The sequence below is a fragment of the Egretta garzetta genome, unplaced genomic scaffold (genome assembly GCF_000687185.1).
Source record: "Egretta garzetta isolate BGI_Z169 unplaced genomic scaffold, ASM68718v1 scaffold617, whole genome shotgun sequence".
Taxonomy (NCBI): domain Eukaryota; kingdom Metazoa; phylum Chordata; class Aves; order Pelecaniformes; family Ardeidae; genus Egretta; species Egretta garzetta.
In genome coordinates this window covers 32,453-56,258 of record NW_009260188.1, presented here as the reverse complement: position 1 = coordinate 56,258, position 23,806 = coordinate 32,453, and the positions used below count along the sequence as shown (strand labels likewise).

Below are 23,806 nucleotides of genomic sequence, written 5' to 3'. Positions count from 1 at the left end.
ACCCTCCTTTGGACCACAAAGAAACAGCACCTTCTAGTTTACGTTGTCTTTTGCTGTTGAAGACAAGCCCTATCATATCAGATACTTATCCAGTGACAACTTAAGGACAAGTGAAAGATGAAAAGAAAAGTTATTTCACTTTCCTCTCTTACCTCCTAGCATGTCTAATATTATTCATGCCTGTCTCCTGTGATCTCCTGTTGTACAGCACACAGCTTATCAACTGACACAAAAATAAATGCATAACAAATATTCTACAAGAGCAGAGAGAGGGTGTTGCTAAATATAAACAAACTGCCTGGTCAGACTTCTACCCTCATCCCTAAGGGTAAATACTGCTGTCTTCTGACATCTCTCAACATCTTGCAGTGCCGTCTCAAGCGCTACTTGCAACTAGTAATTAGTCTAGTTCTCAGATGCCTTGAGTGTCAACAGAGAAAAAAGGCAATGATTCCTGCACAGAGCTATTTTAAAATCAGCTGCTTCACTCCTAATATTTAATAAATTGATTGTAATGTTTTAATGTGCTGCTGTAGTGGCAGCATACCAGAAACATAAGGATTAGCAGTTGCTCCGGGCATGGAAGAGAGCTGGTTTGGCAGAGGCCTCAAGCATCTCATGTTCAGTATCAGTTCAAGTAAGAGACATGAGGCCCAGATGAAGAGCGCGATGTCTGGGAGACGGGGAGAAGTTTTCCAATTCAGTGAAAAAAGAAAAATACCGTAAATGGATATTAATAGTCTTTTTTTTCCATATTTGTGCTATCAAAGGGTCAATGAACACTGACTGCAGAGTCAAAAGCTCCCAAATTTGACTTTCAGGTGGCTTTTTCTTGCCCTAACAACCAGAAAAGGGCACCTGCCTTTGCCCTAGGGCATGGGGGAAAACATCAGAAGGAAAAAGCTTGAGTTAAAGAATTCAAGACTTTTTTCCATTTCAAATATTTGTGTGTTCTTCCATTTCTTCTTTTCTTTTTCCAGCTGTCCTTAATGAAGTGCGGAGAAGAGGCTCTCTTCTGTCTCACTGTTGCTAATAGGTGAAATCTGATATAGAGAAACAGGAACATTTAACATATTTTGCAGAGGTAACAAGAAGAGATCCAATATCCTCCTGATGGTTTAAGCTTTCCTTTTCAGTTTATATACTTGCACCTTGCAATGGAGCACACAATGATTCAAGTCCTTGGACAGTGATAGCTGTTAAATTTCTAGACTGGGAACCGCCTGAAGGTAGCATTTTCCAAATATTTTATTGAAGTGGAAACATATTTTCACCCATTAGCATATATCTGGCTTATGAGATCAAACATTGACACAAACTTACTTCTAAAGTTAAACAAGCAAGTTTCAGATTTCTCATAGAAATCATATCTTGAAATAAGAATATATTAATAAGTATTACTATTCATAAGCATTATTCTGAGGGAGAATAAAGTAAGTGGGATGAAATCACTAGGAACATTAGTAATTTTTAAGGAAACAAAACCTCAGTTTTCATTCTGCTATTTTCCTACATTATGTATCTTTGCTATTACCATCACTGGGAAAGTTACCTGCACTGCTGATCAGACTTCCAAAAAAGGCACTTAAGAAAAGATCTTGGTCAACATTTAAGACTGGAGATATTTAAAAATACTTCTCACTGTTTTGGTACTTTTCATGTGGTTTTGGAGAATGAAAAAATGTCTTTCCATCTCATTGTATTTAAGGTCAGTACTTGTTCTCTTATGTACTAAATAAAGCAGGGCTACAAAGTCCAAGGTCAAGGTACAACACTGCAAGGGACTTCAGAAAAACACATTTTATCTGTTGTATAAAAGAGGCATTATTTACCACCAGCAACATTTATTCTAATAAGCCCTGGTCCTGATTGTCCCCATGAGCTTAGCCAGAAGAAAAGACCCTCTCAGGCATGAAATACCTCCTTGTAGAGAACAGTGCGCTGGTCAGCTACCTCCAGGATACCACCTGCCCCTGTTTGAGGTCTAGTGCAGTTCTGGGTGGGTTCAGGGATGTTTGCTCCTGGACATGTTGCTCCTGGTCCCAACCAGACCACGGAGACAACCTGTGAAGCAGCCAACAGGCTTTCCAGCTGGAATGTGAATTTGCCATGCAGTCAGACCTCACATGGGCAGCTGTCAGCACAAGATCAAGGATGACCCCTCTACTCATGCCACTGCTGCTTGGGAGTCTGAATAAGAGTGGAAAGGACCTTATCATTAGTTAAGACACAACAAGGCCTCCAAAGCCTTGAGCTTCTGATGATGGATCTTTCACTACCTCCGAAAAGGACTTTTAAGTTACAAGGCAGTAACACTTCAGTACATCAGAGTGCAAGTACTTTGAAAAGCAAAAGAATTCTGATCTTCTGTCCTGCTTGAAGACATGTAAGAACAACGCCCTCCAAAATTAAGGATGGTGCAAACATCTTTGATTTGGAAGATCTGAAATATATGATGATGTACAAGTTTCCCTTTCCATTAATATAAAAGACAGCTTTTAACGACCTATTCAAACTAGCACTGGAATTTGGTTCTTAGGGACTCTCATCTTGCACTCCCTACTTGCAGAGCACCAAATCCACGTTGATCTCCTCAGCTGAAGACAGAGAATTAAGTGCTGTCTGTCTAAGTTTGCTAGTTCAGCACAGTGATAACACGGTAGAAAATAAATAAACAAAATTACCAATTACAGTAGTATGGCTATTAACCTCAGATTGGGTGCTTGGCAGAAATGGAGAATATATTAAAATTCTGTCCTTTAAAGCCTAGAAACTTGATGTGTGGAAGATAAATCTTTCTGCATAACTTTGTGGGTTTGAACATTACGGCTTAAGGCTTAAAACTAAGGCTTACACTTCAGCACTTTCTTGAGTTTCTTGCACTGTTATCTTGTGTTCACTGTGTATCATATTACTGCATAATTCTTCTAAAAAATCCTGGCTACCTTTTATAAGAATACCTCAAATAGTTTTAGTAAGACCTGCACTTAGACCTATCGTGAGCTGCCATGTCTACTTTCTGCGTGGAGTAGGAACAAGTGTAAGACAATGTCTCGATCCATGGCAATAAATGTGGTCTACCGAAGAAAGCTGACAGAACAAGATACAACCATAATGTCATTTCCTGACAAAAAATTGTTTTCTTGAATTTATTCCTGGGATCCGTGTATTTTTCTAGTCAGAATTCATCTGACAGTATAAGATCCTTTGCAGAATACCCATCAAAGCTAGGTTGTAACCTCATCAGAGGAATGGCTCAGGACTATAGACACAAACAAGACATTTTCAGGGTTTTTTTTTCACAAGCTACTGGTTTTGAGTGGTTTATAATTTGACTATTGTAATTTGCTTCCCTTCAAAAAACACATGGGAAGACAAAAGTCTATTGTACTATTTTTAAATGAGTAATGAAAGGTCACAAAAACCACTGGGTTTTAGTTAACATTTCTAGTGCCCAAATTATTTTTGTTTCTTCTACAAAGAAAACAACAAACTCTCACTTAAAATGATCTCCCTCAGCTTAAAATTTTCCTGTGAATCATCTAGACCTGGCCTTTATAATAATCTGGTGATCTTTTCTTTTATAAAAATTATACATTTCCTATGCTGACAGGCTTAGAGTCTAACTAGATGGGAAGTCCGCAAAGGAAGTGGAGTAACATAAGAATCATAGGAGAGTCCAAGAAAGTGTTGAGAAAGGGTAGCACAGACAGAGAACACTGCAGACTGGGGATCTTTCTCCATGGAAGAGGAACTGGGTTGGCAGCTGCCAGCAGAAGGATCCAACAGTCTGGGAGTCCCAAAAGGTTTCCAAGAGGACAAGCACACACTGTAGGCCCCTGGGGTCCCTGACTTCTGCATCCAGAACAAGGGCATACCTGGATGCTCCACAGAGGGAATCAGCTCCCCTATACGCCTATAGCATGCGCTACACTGTGGTCCACATAAACATGTGACATCAGCAGAGTTATCTGTAGATACAACGGCTTGTAGCAGCACTGACTAGTCATATTTGATAATGCATGGTCTATACTGAGTTCCTGTGGTATTAATGACAATTTTCTCAGCCAGTTTTCTACAGGAATTCAGAATGAGGCACAAAGGGAATGTTTAAATGAGGCACAAAGGGAAGTGTTGGCTTCCCATCTTTTACGTTTCATTAAAGAGGAAGGGAAAGAAAAATTATTGAAAATCATTTTTCAAAGTATCTTGTTTCAACTTTGGCTTTTACATTGTTTATGCAAATTATACATACATATATAAACTGCTAACTACACAGAGTAAGCATTCCCGTGCAAGATTATTAGTAGTAAGTATGATCTCCCACTTGGGGATTTATTCCTTATTTCTGCATTTTAGTACTTTGTTAACAAATGCAGATTTCTTTGTAATTAAACCAACCATTTAAAGTTCTGAAGTATGTGACCATGTCAGGATTTGCTGCAATTTATCCCCGATTATCTGGTTAGTACAGTAGAAAGAAGCTGTTAGAAAATTCATGGGATAACAAAAAAACCCCAACTATAAAGAAAGACGGTAGTGAATTCTCTCTACTGTTGGATATTATTATTCTGATGACTAGTCTGAACAGGTTGTCTGACTAGTGAAGAGCCACTCACCCAGTTAAATTTTAAAGGTATAAGCTTTATAAGAATTCTCCTTTATTACTGATTCACTTGAAAATGACGTTTGAAGTGCACATGTAACATGGAGTATGTAGGCACTGATTTTTTTTCAAGGGAACACAAAAGCAATTTCCAGGTCTGAATTTCAGTATAGGCTATTAGTAAGTATTGCCTCCAGGGAGAAAATTATATTGCTTTGGAAATAGTAAGATTTCCCTTGGGCTGATATAAGGGAAATAACAGGCGTTTCAAAGGTCTAGATTCAACATATTTTTTTTGAATAGCTTTTTCAAATAACAGTAAAATGCAGACAATACTAGTTACATTGCAGTTTGACATAACCAACAAAACAGATTCCCTAGTAAGGCATAAGGCCTGCCTAGTGAGACTCTGAGTAATACCCCAAAAAAGAAAGTGATCTCTAGTTTCCCTCATCACCTGCTTCTCCCTCTTCTTTTCAGTCAGTATTAACCCAATTCTTTTCTAGGCCTGGCTACAGGGTGAATGGACATACAAAGTTCTTTGGGGTGGTCTTGTTTTAAAAGCTGTCTCAGAACAAAGCTGGCACAAGAAACAAATTCAAGCCTTTTCTATAACGTCCAGATTCTGGACCTCTTTTCTTGCAGCCTTTCCTGAACGATATTCAATCAGAAAATGCATAAAAGTAGTGGGCAAACCTGGCTCTCATTTTAATGCCTGCATCAACTCTGGCTTCTGTGATCTGTACTTATCACTGAGAGAGCAAGAAAGCAGCCGGTAGCGGTGAAAGCTGAGGGGTCTCTGGCCAACCCCATCTTAAGTGGTTGGCCATTTTCATTGAACGCTTAAGCCTGTCAGAAGATATTTGAGCAGGTACTGCAAGTACCAAGGCACTGAGCAGAGCACAGCCCCTGCCCTATGGGGAGGTGACTGGGGGGCATTTTCTGGGAAGAGCACACTAATTAAAGGGCAGAAGAGGAAGCAAAAAATCCCCCTCTCTTTCTTCAGGGTTTCTGCTAGCAGCAGCTACCAAAATGAAAAAAAATTTCTTGATGGTGTTTTGAGATGAAAATACTGGAAAACTGGACATAAGTAAATCCAAAGGAATTGAAAGACGTTCTTTCAGCCCATGTATTGGTGAATGATATGACACAGTAAATTTTTGCCATTTTATTCTTTTATAGCCATGAGGGACATCATCCAGAGATTTTACAAAAGGTGAGTAAAAGCCATCCAGTCTGTCTGTTTACCACTGATCTTCCCCTTGATGTATTCCTCAGCCCCTACCATTCCTCCCCCGAGAGCTGCTGTCACTAACACATCACTCCTCCTCTGCCTTAGAGGATGGTATTTGCAGCCTCTGAGAGCCTGCGCTAGTGCTGATCTATTCATCATCTGGCAGACAATGCTCTCACAGGCAATTCCATTAGCAATATCCGTCTCAATGACAAAGTACGTCTTTTACATGTCTGGTTTCCAACCACATAGATCTAAGTGTTGTGCTGGGCCCCTTTTTTTGGCAATGGAAACCACTGACCTAGTGCAAGTACCTATTTCCTTTCAATCAGTTGGGTTGACAGAAGTTTTGCCTTAAAAAATGGCCTGTATCCTTTGATGACAGGCATGCTGCTTTGGCTGAACTAAGAGAACTAATAACAAATATTCAGCTTTCCACATAAGGCCAAAAAAAAATAAATATTTGGAATCTGAAGCTGTATTTTAAAAGATTAATCTTTCAAAATCAGTTGAGTATATTGGGAAGGAATCCTTGCAAGCTATTGGAGCTCTGCACTTAACTTTACATTATTATAGTTGTTCAAATGAGAAAAGTAATCCAGTGAAAATTAAATGAGCAATTTTCATGTGAATGCCTCCAGGCATTATTAAGATTCACAGCACAAAGTGTCATGCTCCTTCATAATAAATTGATCTGAACAAGGTAGTAAATACCTACTGTCTTTATAATGGAGAAAACATTTTGTATTACCCATGTTTCTGAAGCAGGCTGGACAAACAGATTTTTTTCCCTAAATACATAGCCACAGGTTAAATGCTCCAGCGTTTTCCAGTGGCAGCATCCATCCTCCTATACTCTGGCAGCAGGCAAAATAACCCCGATTAAACTAATCAGTTTCTTCAGCTACTGTTGTGCTTATTCTCAACCCTTTAACATTGTATGTTCTGAAGATATATCCTTAAGTGCAATAATTGTAGGCATTGGTTCATTAGCAAGTATGATCAGCCAGGGCTATCAAAAGCATTTTTCATGCATAACAAATAGTGCAAACTACTAAAACAATAAAATAAATATCTAAGATCTACAGCAGCTCGATCTACATGATGTAATATTTCATTAACATAATTAGAAGCAGATTTATAATAACTTAATTTTCCACTGTCTTTTGTCTAAAGGAGACCAGAGGTACTCTGCTGCTTCCTGCAGAAAGCTTCTGCCTTGGCTGGGAAATGTCAGGTGAAATTAGACTATGCAATGAAGAAAATGTTATTTTAGATGTGATACAATCCATTTCTGATCTTGCTGATTGCACGCCGGCTGTGTAATTACAGACACTCAGGAACTGCACTTCAGTAGAATGACAAAGTGTCAGCATTGGTGAGACATTTAACCCACGCAGTATTAAATGAACACAACTCAACTACACTTTTAGGATCATCAACATTTGAAAAAAACACAATGCTGGGGGTTGCTTAAAGAACATGATAACAATATAGTTGCATTTTCCCCCCCAAAGATTAAAATAACTCAGTATTTAATTTATTTTCTCTTTTGGGGGAAAAGAAATCCTGTGAGTTTCAGTATTTTCTCTTCACAAAGAAATGTTAAAGATTAGAATTCCATTGGTAGCTTCCACTGCCTGGCACAATGGGTAGAGTTGCATTATTTTTCTTTTTTCATTATGAGCCGTCATACATCTTAAGCCTGGCACGCTTAATTTTCTAAGGGAGTTACACCAAAAGGAGATTAACGAGATGTCAATCAACTGACCTATGCCTGATGATAGTTTTAAGTTGTGCAAATGCACAAGTATTCTTTCTTAACTTAAGAAAAAAATACTTGCCTATGGAGAACAGGATTAATAAATAATGTTGGGGTTGATCCTGCCTTCACTAGGATCAAGAGCAAAATTCTGACTGATTTCCAAAAAGGAGCAATTTCAGAAACAAGACTTTTTTTGCTACAAATTCAGTTTATGTTTGAAGACTCAAACAGCTGTATTTGCCAGCTTGAACATACTTTTTAACCTGGTGATTGTGGTCCTTACTGCATTTTTTTTGAGATGGCTACACTTCTACAAAGTTACATTACTGTGTAGTTCATAAGACATTAACCTGAAAAATGCAAATTTTAAAATCAGAATATTTGTAATATATATAGCATTATAAACATATATAAGGAATACGTACAATAACATGACTTGCAAACTTAACCATGTAAATAAATCCAAACTGCACAAAATTTAGAAAGGGAAATGTTTGCTTTCTCTACAAATTATCTAATTTCTTCTTACTAGCTGACATCACAAAGTCTTTCACCTCGACTTTTTCTGTTGAAAAGTTTTGATTTTTGGCTTCTGTTTCAGGTCCTTTGTGAATTCTCACAAATGAGCAGATTTTGCATATTATTCCAACATGCTCCCCAAAGGGAAAAATGCTTCTCTTGCACAGAACGCTAAAATTAATTTAAAAAAAAAAAAGAAAAATGGGGGGAAAAAAATCAACAATGACCTGATCATGCAAGCTCTCTTCATGTGGCATTTACTGGACTGCCACGGTACACCCTGCTACTCGCATGAGTGTTTAGAAGACTGGACTGCTTCATACTTGCCTTTCACATCAAATTTGGATAACCAGGATAAATTTTATGGAATTAAGCTATTGAAAGTTCTTCACAGCACAGCGGTTGTATATTCTCTACAGTCACTTATTTCTGTTTGGGCTTGATCATTTTTAGCCAATGCCTTGACCTATTTTACATCCTCCCTTATGCTCTGCATGGCTGCAAGGGATGGTAGGTCCCTGAACCCAATGCCCTCTATCAAACATATGTATCAGATGAGAATAGTAGGGCATAGGAACACAGCTGAAACTAGAGAGAGCGTACACGGTCTCTCAGTGTTAATCCTTTTTAATATTCCACTTCACACCAGAGAGGATTTAATTGTTTCTGAAATGGCTCAAGGGCCTCTGAATGAGCAAACCTGTCTAACAGAACGGACATTTATTTGAAAGAATCTTTGTAATAAATATTGATCTATCGTATCTGTAGATCATTCTGGAGACACAGCAATCTCTCCTTGCCTAATTAAACTGTGCTAATATAAAAATGCGGGCCAAGCCCATAAGGCACAACAGATTTGACAGAGTGTGGAAATGTGGAAATGCTTGGAAGTCGCGAGCTCTGGGAAGAGAGGCGGAGAGGCGCATGATCTCCACCTGCATGCTAATGAACTCCACCAGATCATAATCCATACAGATGCAATTTAAATTCCCTTCCACAACTTCAGCCTCAAAGTCTTCTAATTAAGCCTCAGCCATGAGATAAGCAGCCATGCAGAGGTGGAGATGGCACAGCATATGTGACAAAAGGCAAAAGACTACTCCTTGCCACTTCTCTTCCCCCAGGATTTGAAGGTTGTGTCAGTCACCAAGTCAGACTCGAAGGGGTAATCAAAATGTCATTTACTTCATCTTCCCATGGCTTTTTAACTTTTACCCTGTAAGCATTCCTGGATTTAGGACTGGCAAGTACGTTTTAGTAATCATAAAGCACACATTTCCACAGACACGCGACAGTGCTTAAAAGCATTTCACTGCCACTTGACATGGAGCTTTGTTAGAGACAGCAGACAATATTTCACCAGCTTGGCTTATGCTTTGCACAGACACTCAGCTTCCTACAGAGGTTTAGGCCTAATGGAAGTCAGCTGATTTATGGCCAAGTCCTGCACCACCCAGACTCGCAAGGAAAACATAGGAGAGAATTGCTGGGCTTTATTTCAAGTGGTGCCACAGCAACCCAGCAGTGCTGCACTTCATCTTATGTGGAACCCTGCTACAAGCTATAGACCAGCTCCCCACAACCATTTCGCTCCAACTGTCCATAGATGGGATCTACATATTGCAATTCTTCAACAGCACTCCAATGCTGCCCTAACATATCATGGGGTAGATCTGGAGGGACCCATCTGTTTTCAGTAAAATTACTCATAATTTACACTTGTTAAAAGCAGAATTTGTGAAAGTGATGTAGTAATCACAATTTAAGATAAACTGCTAGCTATGGTTTTGGGTGGTTTTGATTTTTTTTTTGTTGTTTGGATTGTTTTTTTTAATAAGTGGTAACAGACAGTTGCTCCCAGCAAACATCCAGAGCCCTGCTACTTTGCTCACAATTAAATCAACTGAAAAGTATTTGAATGTCCTTTTACCAATATTTGCATATATCAGCAGGTTTTGCCCATGCAGATGTATGCAGGTGTTCAGTTTCATAAAACGGTCCTCATGTTTTTTGTTTTTAATACAAACCAGAAATCTGAAGGAGTTACACAAATTGGCGAATAGCTAATCTCAGCTTTTCATCTTTAGTGTTATTTTCAAATCAAGCTGAGTGATCCCTGTAGTGATTACTTTCTAACATCTGGCTGGTAGCTTATTTGAAGAGAGTTGGTGGCCTCATTTTGAATTCTAATGAAGGCCATGCTGCATAAATCATTGACGTTAGATTCCCTACTGGCACACTTGGCAGAGCAGTCCTCGATGGGAAGCTGAAGCAAGACAAAAAGAATTAAATGTCATTACGTCCCTGCAACTGAATAATCCAGATCAGGGATTGTCTACAGCATCTGAATGCAACAGCCACAGTCAGTCTTTATGTAGTTGAGGGGCAAAATTAAGAGACTTCAGGTCTCTTGATTTAGGATAGATCATGTGTTCTACAGTTACTTAGAAAGCCACGACTTTTTTTTTTTTTTTTCCATCTTTAAGAAAGGCGAAGGGCCACACTGGGATTGAACTTGTATAAACAAGTATTTTTAGACAGACAATACTGAAATGCTTTGTCAAACTACGTGCTACTGTATTCCTATATTCCTAACAGACAGTCATAGCACAGACTGAGACAGGGGAAAAAACCTGAGATACACCAAACCTGACAAGTGAGTCAGAGTCTCCTTGCTTAGGTCTCAAGTCTTTTATTCCATGCTGTGCTCTAAATTCAGCATGGGAGAGGAGGCACTACTATACGTCTTGGTGCGGTTATATTACGACTTCAAAACAGGAGGAGCTCAGGTCTGTTAGAGACATCCTGAAAGGACAGAGAATGCGTGAACTGTAAGGCTGGTTTCCTCAGGTATATCTACAGCATGTGTTAATTTATGCACAAATACAGCTGTATGTATAATGGTCTTGCTTTTCTGCCTACTGGCTCTGCAGATGTAATGTAATGTTAAGCATTTTCATAAATGATTACTGTCTGTGGCCTTCAAACAGAGAGCGCTCTTGCCCTGCATGAGCTACGCTCTGCTTTTCCTCCATTGACTACGAGAGATCTGAAGTTTGCCAAGCTCATTTCACATTTCGTCCTTCACAGTCAACAGAGCTGAACTGTCTGAAATTTAAACTCCAAGCAAGATCTCAGAACACAATAGAAACATATGTCTCACATTAAGAACTGTGACCTAAGCACAGCGCAGAAGTGCTCATACTGGCTTCAGTATGTGCTTGCTGACCACACAGCAGCTAGTACGGGCACTGAGAATGCCATCTACTGGCAAAAACCACAAGGGAGCATAATTCCATGGCAGGCGATTTCCAAAAAAGCGAAAGGGTAGGAAAACATGATGCAGGTCATTAGTTTGTTTGGGGTTGGGGTTTTTTTTTTAATTGCTTATTTCAATTTTTTTTATATCAAGTAGTTGTAACTGCATGATATGATGCTGAGTTTTATGTAGCAACTTCGATGAGGATGAGTTTTGAACCTGAAGTATGTTATTACGACTTCATTTTGCACCAGAAAATGATGTCTGAAAACAGTAACAATTTAAGAGACATCAGAGATAATGAATGAATAGAGCTGCAAGACTGAGATTGCTCATGCTTTCCTATGCCTCCTCTTATTTCACAGGATCTCAAAAATGATTCTCAAGTGTTCTTTAAATATTTGGGGAAAATATTCAGAGTCTAATTGACATGAAAATCTGAAAAAGCATCAAACTCAGCAGTGAATCTGTTTGTTATTGTGCTGTCAGCTATAGCAACCATGATTCCAAGCTTTATGCGGCCAATTTGTGATTTGATCGCAGTCTTCTCGGTGGAGAATATCTGTCCTGTTAATCCCACTTAGAAAGCATAAACTGTTGTCACAGTACTATGGCAAGGCAGATCCAGGTAAGCTACATCTCTGCTGGTTTAAGAACATCTCCTCTTTTTTTTCCCTGCCAGTCATTACCAATGAGATTTTTTTATTGTGTCCAGTCCACACCTAGCCAACAACCAGGTTACCTAGACTATCTAATGAAATGGTCTAATACTGACCTCATATTCTCCGAGAGTATCCATCTTAGCAAGTAAGTCATGGACATGTAATAGTAGAGGGAGTAATATTTGGTGGGGTTCAGCAAGGACTTTGGTCTAATTTGATCATTGCCTAGATTAAGGTAACAATCACTGACAAAGAGACAGCAATCTGCTCAAAAGGAAGACCAAAAAACAGTTGGAAGTGCCAGAAGTAGCCTCCAACATTTTTAATAGCAGAGGGAAGCCAGAAGTAGAAGGAGGAAAAACTACAAAACATCATTTGTGAGCAGAGACATCCCTGACCACAGCTTTTTCAAAACTCATCACTTAAAAAAATAAACATTCCTTTGTAGTTAGCTGTGGTGTGGCTCCAAGAAAGGCAGCAAGCCTAGAAGTGCCAGTACTGACAAGATGCCATTCACATTTTACCACTAAGTTACCGTGACTTACGGTGACATATAGGAAGAGTGCAGGAGGAACAACACGGGGAAAGGAAGAAAAGCAAGTGTCATCTAGGATGAACACAGCTTCTCTGTAGTCCTGAAAACACCTGCTAATATCAAACCTCAGCATTTCACTCTTTTCAGGAAACCAGGAGGAATAGGATACAATGTTTAAAATAAGCTGAAGCACTAAAAAGAAAATAAACAAGAAAATAGGGAAAATAGTTTCGGACATCAGTGTCACAGAATACAAAGCCTTTGATCTGTACTCTTGCCCATGCAAAAACTGCCCTTGCAGAGATGCCAAAGCTGTCTCTGAAACACGGCAGCAGAGCCCTGCCAACTCAGAGCTGTGGCAAAGCTAAATACTGATGTGACAAGACCCTCCTGATGGTCTTCTGAAAGGCCCATCACTGATGAGATCATTCTGCTCCTGGGGACTGAAGTCTGGGGCTGCAACTGCATGGGGGGTGCACTGTCCTGGGTAGAGGTACCAGCTCATTGGGAGCTGGTAGGGTAGCTCTACATAGGGCTGCCTTGCACCACCACTCTTTCACTTCCAATAGCGAAATAAAGCTTTTGGAGTGACCCTTTCTTTTAAAGTCATCCCTGCTTTTTTGTGACTACAAGTTAAGACAAGAAGGGAGAAAGTGTCACCTTGCCAGACCAGAACATTGCCCTTGGCTGAACATACCACGCTGACTACTACCATCCTGGAAAGTAGCAGGCACTGTGTTAAAAATTCATTTGATTCTCAGAGCACCCTAAGAAGGCCTGAAAATCATGGGAGGCCACAGGTAATTTCATAGATACCCAGCTGTGTCCAACATCAGCAGGGAAAAAGACTCAAGTTAGGAATGGACTGAAAGTTGGAGGAGCATCAAGTCTGCAAATAACATGCCGTGTGAAACTAGAAAAAGTAGAGACCTGTGAAATAAAGTAAAACTCTAAGGTTCTTCCAGATTCTCTGCAAGAAACTGATTCATTGGCCTAGCATTTGCTTTCAGTTTAAACCAATTTAATTACAAAGGGAGCACATAGGCCATGAAACAATCCAGAAGTCAAAACTATACTTTTTTAGGTAAGTACGGTTCTAATGCATGATTGTATTAGACTGTTCAATGGACTGAACAGGCAGTCTATACCACCTAAGAAAATCTAAATGCTTTACATCTCCTCTTTCCTGTGATTCCTGTCTATAAATGGTTCTGGAGGACCCACACGCATTAGCACAGCCCTGTTAGGAGGAGCCCACTCAACAGCTCCTCCTAACAGTTTAGTACTATCAGATCCTCCTATTCAACACAAAATGAGAATCTTGGCAAGGTCTCCTTCCACATGATAATCCCCTACTTGACATACAATGACATTACATCTCCCACTAAAGATGGAGACAAATTGTAATGCTTGTTGTAATTACAGGCTTTACTAGGTGTAGAGGGTTGTTAGGTGCAGAGCAACTATTCCCACATGGGACTTTTCAGGAATACAGTTGGTGCAGCCAAACTATTTACGCAGTTGAGACAGTGCTACAATCAAAGGAGCCTATGCTTACTTTTAAAGAGGCATTTAAATAATACACCATCTCCATTTGGATTTCTTTTTGGTGACTTCCATGTCTTTCATGTGCTATGTTGAAAGGTGGCATGTTTTTAATTTGATCCAGCAATTCACTTTGTAGGACATGATAAAAAAATAAACTAAATACCATTTCAAGTCTTTTTATATACACTGGATTGAAATGTAAAAAGAATGGCATTTTGTAATACAATTATTGAAAAAGTGGACAGAAAGATTAAAATTTATGAAGTTGCTGGGAAATGTTAAATGTACAAAAACCTAATTAGTATTGAAAAATATTTAAATCTCCCAAGTCTAATAAACTTTTAGACTCTGAGCTTTGCAGCTACTAATGATAACTTTGAAAAATTCAATAGTGCTAGACAAACAATTACAAGTAATGTCATTAAATTATTAGCTTGCGACAAGCATTAAATCCTATCCAGAGATATTCTTCAATGCATTACCTTCTATATCTATTTAAAGTACTGGCCATATAGAAAGTAACTTTTTATTAATTTTTTTCAGTTTCTCTAAACTCTGTGCAGGTTCTGAAAGACCAAGAAAACTTCAGGACACAGCCTGAGGTTAAGAAAGCGTGCTGGGTGGCCGTAATACCCATGCTGGGATGTGCACTGGATGTTTCAAAGCCCCAGGATCAGAAGCAAGACCCCTCTAGTTGGTCTTGTCAGACTTCACCCCATATTTTATTTCCCAGAAGTTCAACAATGGTGCCAGCAAAAAACCATGACTAGAACACAAAAAGATGAAAGCAAGGCTTCCCTGTTTTAATATTTTTCTAGTCTGTCTTGTCTGTCCCATGTGTCTGGGACAGTTTTCATGATGCTGATTTCCTCACACTTACAGTGATCCAGGAAACTTCAGCCTTTCTCTTATGGTCTTTTGAAAGGATTCATCCAAGACTGGAGCCCTGCTCTTGCTAATGGATACACATAAGAATATTAAGAAACAACCCTTTCCAGAAGAGTTTACTGGGATGGACTTAACTTTCTTCACAGCAGCCAGTAAGGTTCCGTGTTTTGGATTTGTGTCTAGAACAGTGTTGTTAACACACCAATGTTTTGGCTATTGCTGAGCAGTGCTTGCACAGCATCAAGGCTTTCTTTTGCCCTGCTCTGCTCACCAGAGTGTAGGCTGGGGGTGGACAAGAATTTGGGAGGAGACAAAGCTGGGACAGCTAACACAAGTTGGCCAAAGGTATGCTCCATACCATATAATACCATGCTCAGCAACAGAAGCTGGAGTAGAGGAAGAAGGTAGGGGGTTTAGTTTCCAAGGTGGCTGTTTGGAGGCTGGCTGGGCATTAGTAGTGAGGTAGTGAGTGATTTCCTTTCCTTGTTGTTTTTTTCCCTCTTTCCTTCACCTATTAAGTCATCTTTATCTTGACCCATGGGTTTTCTTGCCTTTGCTCTTTCTAGTCTCTCAGGGATGGAAGGGGAAACTCAAGCCACCATAAACAGCTTATGAGACCTGGAAAAGCTTATTTGTGACTCAGGACATGGGAGCCAAAGCTGGGATCAGTCTTTTCTTCAGAAGAGCCACAGAACTGCCATGAAACTGGGACAGCTTCCAAAGGCTGCCTTTGGCAGGGGGGAGTTGACTTCCAAGTGAGAGTCTCCGTAGCTCTTTACAATCACTCAGAGATTACACAACCTAAGAATATGGCTTACCTCATTAGAAGAATTTTTTTGCGTTTGGTGGGGTTTTTTTGTTTGTGGATTTTTGTTTGTTTAAAATAAAACCCTAAGCTTCCCAGGAGTTCTGATGGGCAGAATCTCCAATGTACAGCTATGCAGGAGACCAGGACATAGGGACACAGGACAGTGGCTCATCTCATCACTATTGATACGCTCTCTAGTACCAAAATACATAAAGTTGCGATGTCAAAATAATACTGAAATTCAAACAAATTGGTTTCTGAATTAGTCATTATTTTAATATAATTTTTTTTTTAAAACTTAATTTTGTCTGGTATCAGCAACTAGTTTTGAATCATGAACAGACTAATTTTGACCAGTATAAAAGCCAGGAACCAGAAGAGTCATGTCTTTACCATGAGTCTATGCTGCACACACAGACAGCATGCAAACCTAGGTCATCAGGTGCATTGGCTTTTCTTCTCGACTCTAGGAACAGACTGCCATCAATGACTACAAGCGAAAAGTAACCATCATGTCTTTTTGGTGGGACCACCTGGGGGTCTGATGCAAAAGCATGGGTCTCTGTTACAGAACTATCCAGCTTTCCGTTTGTGACTATTATTGACTGAAGTGCATATCTTCCCTACCTAGTCGTATGGACTGCAAGGTACTATGGGATACTGCCAGCAGCCTACCAACAGGAGCACCTGGATCTGCAGCCAGCACTAATGCATCTCTTGCATTTGTCTCTACAAGGCAGATGACAGCTGGAGCTCCTCATGCTGTTGCAAGGTGGACAGCAGCAGCCACAGCAGCAACTCTCATTCTACAGCTAGCAGCAAGGATGAACATGTCCTCCCCATTCCAGTCAGTCTAGAGACAAGGAGTGTCTCAACTCTTCTTCCCTGGGTCTGGTCATATTGCTGAATACAGTGGTAGGCAAGTCACTGCAAATGAAGCACCATTTTTACTTGGCAAGAAAGAAGTTCAATATTCACTTTCTCTCTCATTATGTGAAAATTTGGTCCTTGTTCTGCCTTAAGAATAGTAGATAGTATTTCCTCTAATCCAAAGTCCAATCCAATTATTTCAGTGGCCTTTGGATCAAGTCTTTTTTCGTTATAAAGTCCAGTTACAAACATCTAATATTTCTCTCAACTGATTGATAAACTGTATCAGAAAGTAACAGAAAATCTAGGCAATTAAAAAAGATAAGTCTTAACAAATTTAAGAAAAGCAGATATCTGAGAAAAATGTTGCCCATGTGCTGTGGCTTAACCCCAGCCAACAATTCAGCCCCACACAGCCGCTCGCTCACGCCCCCCACAGTGGGATGGGGGAGCAAATCAAAAGAGTAACAGTGAGAAAACTCATGGGTTGAGATAAAGACAGTTTAATAGGGAAAGCAAGGGCTGCATGTGCAAGCCAAGCAAAACAAGGAATTTATTCCCTGCTTCTCAAGGGCAGGTGGGTGCTCAGCCATCTCCAGGATAGCAAGGCTCCATCACGTGTAATGGTGACTTGGGAAGACAAATGCCATCGCTCCAAATGTCCCCCCCTTCCTTCTTCTTCCCCCAGTTTTATATGCTGAGCATGATGTCCTATGGCATGGAATAGCCCTTTGGCCACTCTGGGCCAGCTGTCCTGGCTGTGCCCTCTCCCAGCTTCTTGTGCCCCCCCAGCCTCCTCACTGGTGGGATGGGGTGAGAGGCAGAAAAGGCCTTGGCTCTATGTAAGCCCTGCTCAGCAGTAACGAAAACATCCCTGTGTTATCAACGCTGTTTGCAGCACAAATCCAAAAGACAGACTCATACCAGGTACTATGAAGAAAATTAACACTATCCCAGCCAAATCCAGAACACCATGAAAACCAGAAACTAGATGAAAAGTGTCAATGATGTTCTGGTTACATATTTTAATATAAATCCATGATGAAAGGGATAAGAGGTAGGTCATCTGTAAATGATACTGGGCAAGGGTCAGAAATAAAATATTGTTTAAGTCTTCAGTTTCAGACGTCCCACATAAGACAAAATGTTAAGAAAGAAAGATTGTGGAATCTCATAAGGGACGAATTAAGAATTATAATTTTTTAAGTTTTTGTTAAATAATCCTTAACAAAATAACCCTTGTGAATATATCATTATGTATGACAAATTATCATTCTAATAAAGAGGAATAGGGATTCAAGTTTCATAATGGAGTTAAAATTCTATCATTATTCACAACTAACTTAATCCCTTGCCTCTGGTAGCTGCCTCACACAAGTCAAAAACCTGTTCCCATAAAATATGGGCTATTCTAAGACCACTCAACTCATTGTATGTACTTGTGATACAAGGCATTTAAAAATAACCTCTCAGTCATTTTGCTGATTCACGCTAACAGCTTAGCATCAGTAGGTATTGGTGTTTTGGCAGCAATGTAAATTCATGCTAATTTTCTTTGAGATCATTCCTAAAAAAGCAGAAATGGAAGTCAGTGCCAGAATGATTGTCACATAAGTGCAACAATTTATTCACTGAAAAAAAAAAAAAAAGATAAAGCCACTTATTAACCCATCTCTGGAATTTTGATTAGCGCTAAGAAAGGAAGGCTTTGACAATTCATGTATCTGAACATATAGGCTGTTACAGTATAATCCTCTCCTGGGCCACCAAAATCCTAGCATCCCCTATAAAAAAAGCTTGCAAGCAGATGAGAGCACTGCATGTGCCCCTGTCTGATTGCCCCCACGAGGACAGTGTGGGTCCCTGGCCTCGCACCACCGGGCAGCCCCACCGCAGCAGCCCTTGGCCGCTGGCAGCAACGCCCTGCGGGGACACCATTCACAGCCGCAGCAGCATGAGTCAGCTCAATTCTCTATTCAAGTCCTATTCTGCCTCCATTTTCTTTCTTCCTAGGCACAAATACTTCAAGACACAAAACAAGTCTGGTAGCCAACTAAAATTAACCTCAGCAAACATATAATGAGCTAAAATGACTCCCCTTGACAGCTATTCCAGCTATTGCAGTCTCCAGTAGCTGAATAATTGTATTTATAGGGTGTCCCTAAATGTGCATATCAGACTAAAGATTTTAAGCAAAATTAATTCCTAGGCACTTAGTGATGGTGCTCTGATGCCAGCTGAGAAATCTGGTCTTGACTTCTTGGGTCTTTTTCTTTCATTTTAAGTGATAGGTTTTGCTGGAGTATCTATGTCCTCTTACTTGACAAATTTTGATGAACTGCAGTTTTCAGTAAGGCAGCACTAAAGCCCTACCCTCTAGGATTTTATCAGCAACTCCACAAGCTCACATTGCAAGCTACTAGGTGTGATATTAAATGGGTTTAGATCTGCTTTGACAAAAGCAATGGGACTACACACCTCTTTGGCAAAGTATGGAGCTGTGGGCATTGATGACCAAAATTCCCAGATCCAAAAACTCTCCACAGGATATTGACAGTCCTATACTGTAACTTTTGAAATGGCAACTTTCAGAATAAAAGCGCTTAAGGCTTTTTGGGGTAACAACAGTTTCAGAGAACAATGACCTTCTTTAGGAAGCCTGAAGGACACAAGCCCACTGCTGCAGATGATGCAGGTGGGTGCTGAGGAGACACCACACATGCCTTGCACTTTGCCAAGGTCCCCCCTGGCCACAGGCAGGCTGGCAAAAATAAAGTCTTGGGCACAGGTAAGGAAGGACTCACTTAAGCCAGTGCAGTCGCCAACTGCTGACTTAGGGGCAACAGGAAACCTCCTGGCACTTCTCAGACAGGAAACCCATCTTCCACAGATGTACTTTGTTCTGTTGTTAGGAAGAATGTATAAAGCAGCCACAGTGCATTGCCTGAGCAGTATTTCTTAGAAGATTAGGGGTGACTAGCTACTGAACAGCTATTTAGATAGAACAGATGTCATATAGACACGGGCTTGAATAGGCACCAATGCAACAGTCAAGTGTCCCCAGGTGGAAGCTGAGGGACAAAACAGCAGGTGTGGAAGCCTTGCAGAAGGGCCCTCAATGGCTTCACCATCCCACACCCCCACAACAAAACCCATTTACTTGGTCTTTTGTGAAGCTGCTTTATGCAGCTGAAACTTCTTTTTTAATTACAAAAAGATTGGCAGGTACAGCTGCAATTTCAACATAGCTCTTTCCAAGGCTCTCCACTTGCTCTGCCTCACTACCAGATTCATAGTTCTTTTTCCAGCATGTACATGTTGCAATTCGTTGTTTGAATTTTTTGTCCTTGTGATGTGATTCCATAAGATGGAATTATCAGTACATGACAGAAAACGGAGGCAAGCACTGGAGTACCCATTTTAAGTCATGTTGCCTGTTGTCTTGACAACCAGTTAATAAGCTCTGTTACTCATTTTTCACCAGCACCTGACAACAACATCTCTGGAATATTTGGTATTATTAAGGAGTCTGCTAACTCAGCTGCTTTACAAGGTATCAGAAAAGATCTGCTGGCATTTCCATTCTGAATCCTATTTTTCAGGGATCAAATCATCCATAAATTGCCCAGCAGCTGAATACAGGATGCACAAATACCACCCGTGACAATCCATTCCCTTGAAAAGAACACAAAAAAAGAGTGTTGGGATCTGTTCATGCTCCCTGCAGTACCAATATGTACATTGCTATTCACTACACAGGGAGAAGGATCAGACCTTAAATTCTTCAAGTGAAAACACATGAATGCTCTGACAGACATAATCTCTTGCATGCCTCTCCTCTGACTTCACAGGCATATGGCATGGGGACAGGGTCGGCCCCATTTCCTCCAAGCTTCCTTTTGGAGAAAGAGTCCTACTCTTCACATTGCTGCTGTGTGTATCCTTGAGCTGCTTTGAGAAGCATGCAAGCATGTACTCAGATGGCACTGCAATTACCATAATTAAACACTATAATCAAACAGGCTTCAGTCAGCAGTCAGACCTGGCGACGCTAGGAGCTGTGCAGACACACTAGATGACTCTACCCTTCCTCAAAAGTAAACTCTCCCTATGTGTGGTTCACACAAAGAGCTTAGTCTCAAAGAACTAGAAAAAAAAAAAAGGGCTGTTTAATTACATCCCACAGATCACCCCATCACCTCAGATGGATACTTTTCTTGGACAAAAAGTCACCTAGTTACCCAAATTCCGCGGAATTTCTGAGTTGGGACCATAAGGGAATACATACTTACAGCCATCTCTTCAGTATGATTGTTGACCATTTCACTGGTTAAACACTCAAAACTCAATATTTGGGCATTGTAACAGAAATCAAGAGTTCTGAAATTTTATTAACAAATGGCAACAAAAAACTCTTCTCCCTACCAAACAGTAGAGAGGATACAAAGGAGCCTCATGCAGATTCAACAGAGAACCACAATACAATAAATGATCCTCTGATCTGTGCAGTGGGATTCTGGAGGTGCCAGTGGGCTTCCCCACAAGATTTTTAGACAAGAAATTGATCAAGAGGGCTAGCTTTATTCCTGGATGTTACCTTTATCCAAGCTTCAGGCTCCCTGAATGCTCTCTCAACACAGATTTTGACAGTTTATTGTTTAAAGACTGAGCAGTGGTGAAAAAACACATTCATTACTGCTTGTCATAGAGATGTTGATGAATTCCAGTCACATGCAATTAAGCTGTAATTCAACACAATGGCAGACTAAACAGACAAGTCTAGACAAACAGGAAAAAAAAAAATCAACCAAAGATACAATTCCTAGAGAAAAATTCCTAGAGAATTCTACAATCTTTCTGTTGAAAAAAGGGGTACATACTCTTGCAATATTTATCATATGAAAGCAGAGTATTTTAATTCATGCAATGGTATCAGGATGTATCATCTAAACAAGACAGCAAAAAATATTAGACACACTGGAATATTTCTGCTAAAGGAGAAGTGCAGGACATTTTTTCTCCCTGAAGTTTTAAAGTAAAACACATACATGTTAAAAATGGGATGCATTGTGTCTTGCATCCCTTAAAGATAAATTCTGCTAATTTCAAAGCAGCTAGTGTCACTGAGAAGTTGAATCAGCTTCATGAAATTTGAACTGAAATGAAAGACATGTATTCCAGGCCTGAGTTTACCTCTGTGTAAATCGGGAACTAAATGCCTTGACTCTAAATCTTCACACTGAGTACTGCTGTATTGGCTCTGTTTGTTTCCAAACGAGAGGAAGGATCCGAGAGGTGTATTTTTTCCTTAACTCTGGCAAGGTTTTGCTCTCTATAGATATGGGGAGATACAGCAAAATCTGCTATAACCTATGCTGCAAGAGGAAGAATTAGTTACACAAGACATTTTGGTACTTTATTCAAAACCATCAGGTCAGTGCTGTCATGCTAGCAAGACATCAGGATCTCTTTGGCAACAGCGTATAGCAAATGACCCTAGGAATGTGATGTAGTAGCATGATACAACATTTCATAGCCCTTTTTCACCACACTTAACAGATGTTCCTGAAGCTGGAACTTATAACGCTCATCAGTACTAGGTTGTACTAGTCAACATGCACATGGCCACCATGATTTCACCAATGAAAGCAAACTCTACTCCTTTGAGAAAGTTACATATTTTTTACATGAAAACAGTGATTGATTTCACCTATGCTCACTCAGCATTTATGTTAAAGTAATGAGATGTTAGAAAACTTACCAAATACTTGATTCCCATGCAACCAGAGCAAAATAAAATTTTGCACTTCACAAAATTGGATTTTTTTTCTTTTCTATTGCTTTTTTGTATGAATCCTCTAAAGGAAGGACAGGCTTGAAGAAAAGGCAGCCAAAGAGATGTAGTCCTATGAGCCCTGTAAATTTCTGATTTCCTTATACCAGCCAAATGAAGTCCCTGTGAGTCAAAATAGACCTTCCACCTCTCAGCTTTTCATACCAAGAAAAAGTCCAAGCCCTTCGGGAAGAAACGTGGGGCTTGAGCTACACTTACGCAAGAGCTGTGACACCATTTCTGGCTCTATCAAACTACAGAGGTAACCTTTCAGGGTATTTTTTTTGTATGTGCTCTACCCACTACAAATAAGCTTCAGACTCTGGGACTACTAGATTGGTGCTACATAAAAAAACTGTTCAGTCAAAAAGTGAGTTTTACTTAACTGTAATGTGGCCTTAAAACTAACATCAATCATGGTGATAAACACAAAACTAACCTAAAAGGCTGATTATTTTAAAGCTAAGTTGTAAGAGAGTTAAAACAAACTATAATTTGAGCCACATTTTAAAATAAAGGAAAAAAATTATTAATTGTAAAGAATCAGAAATTAAAATGACCCACACAATTCCAGAGTGTATTTATTAATTCTGCTCTTTAAAACCAAACAAACAAAAAACCCCAAACAAAACCAAACCCTTTGTCAAACACTACCAAAAACTCACCTCGAACTTCAGGAGAGAATCGAGCTGAGTGGCGAGACACAAAAAGTTTCAGTTCTTGATCCAAGTTGCATTCAATCAAGTTTGTGTCCCATGATCGGATTCCTAAAATTCAAAATACAAAAACCATCTAGTTTGATACACGAGCACTGCACGTTTTAACTGAGTATTTCTTCATTTGCATTCATGCTATTTGCATATTTCTAAATGCCAAACCCAGCCTCTCTTCCTTTCAAGACACACCCCTATTTTTTGGAAAGTGCTGAGTGCTCAAAAGGAGCACTCTGGACAGGAATCAGTCACAAACAAGAGGAAATTGCCTTTCCAAAGGGTGACCATCCTTTAGGGCCCCAGCTTTAGGGCCACTGGTCCCACAACCTAGTAGCCAAATTACAAGAAGTTACTGATGTCCCTGAATTGACTTTAAAATATCAATACACTGATTTACAAAACCAAAAGAGTGAGCCACTCCAAGGACACTTTAAACACATTGCAGGTCCATTGTACTTGTCCCTCTGAGAAAAAAGAAAAGACAGCACCACCTAGCATGTTGCAAATTAATATTTAAATACAAAGTATTAAATTGCTGACTTCTTCATTCAAAAGCTTTGAAGCAT

At 39.8% G+C, this 23,806-nt stretch overlaps 1 protein-coding gene across 1 annotated transcript in view; it reads right to left on the bottom strand.

Annotated features, from left to right (window-relative positions):
* Nucleotides 1–23,286, bottom strand: part of MAP1B (microtubule associated protein 1B) — a 65,409-nt gene extending 42,123 nt beyond the window's left edge. The window contains exon 1 of the mRNA XM_009642175.2: nucleotides 23,193–23,286. The gene's annotated coding sequence lies outside the window, so the exon portion shown is untranslated. The remainder of the gene's footprint in view (nucleotides 1–23,192) is intronic.
* Nucleotides 23,287–23,806: the final 520 nt, after the last annotated feature.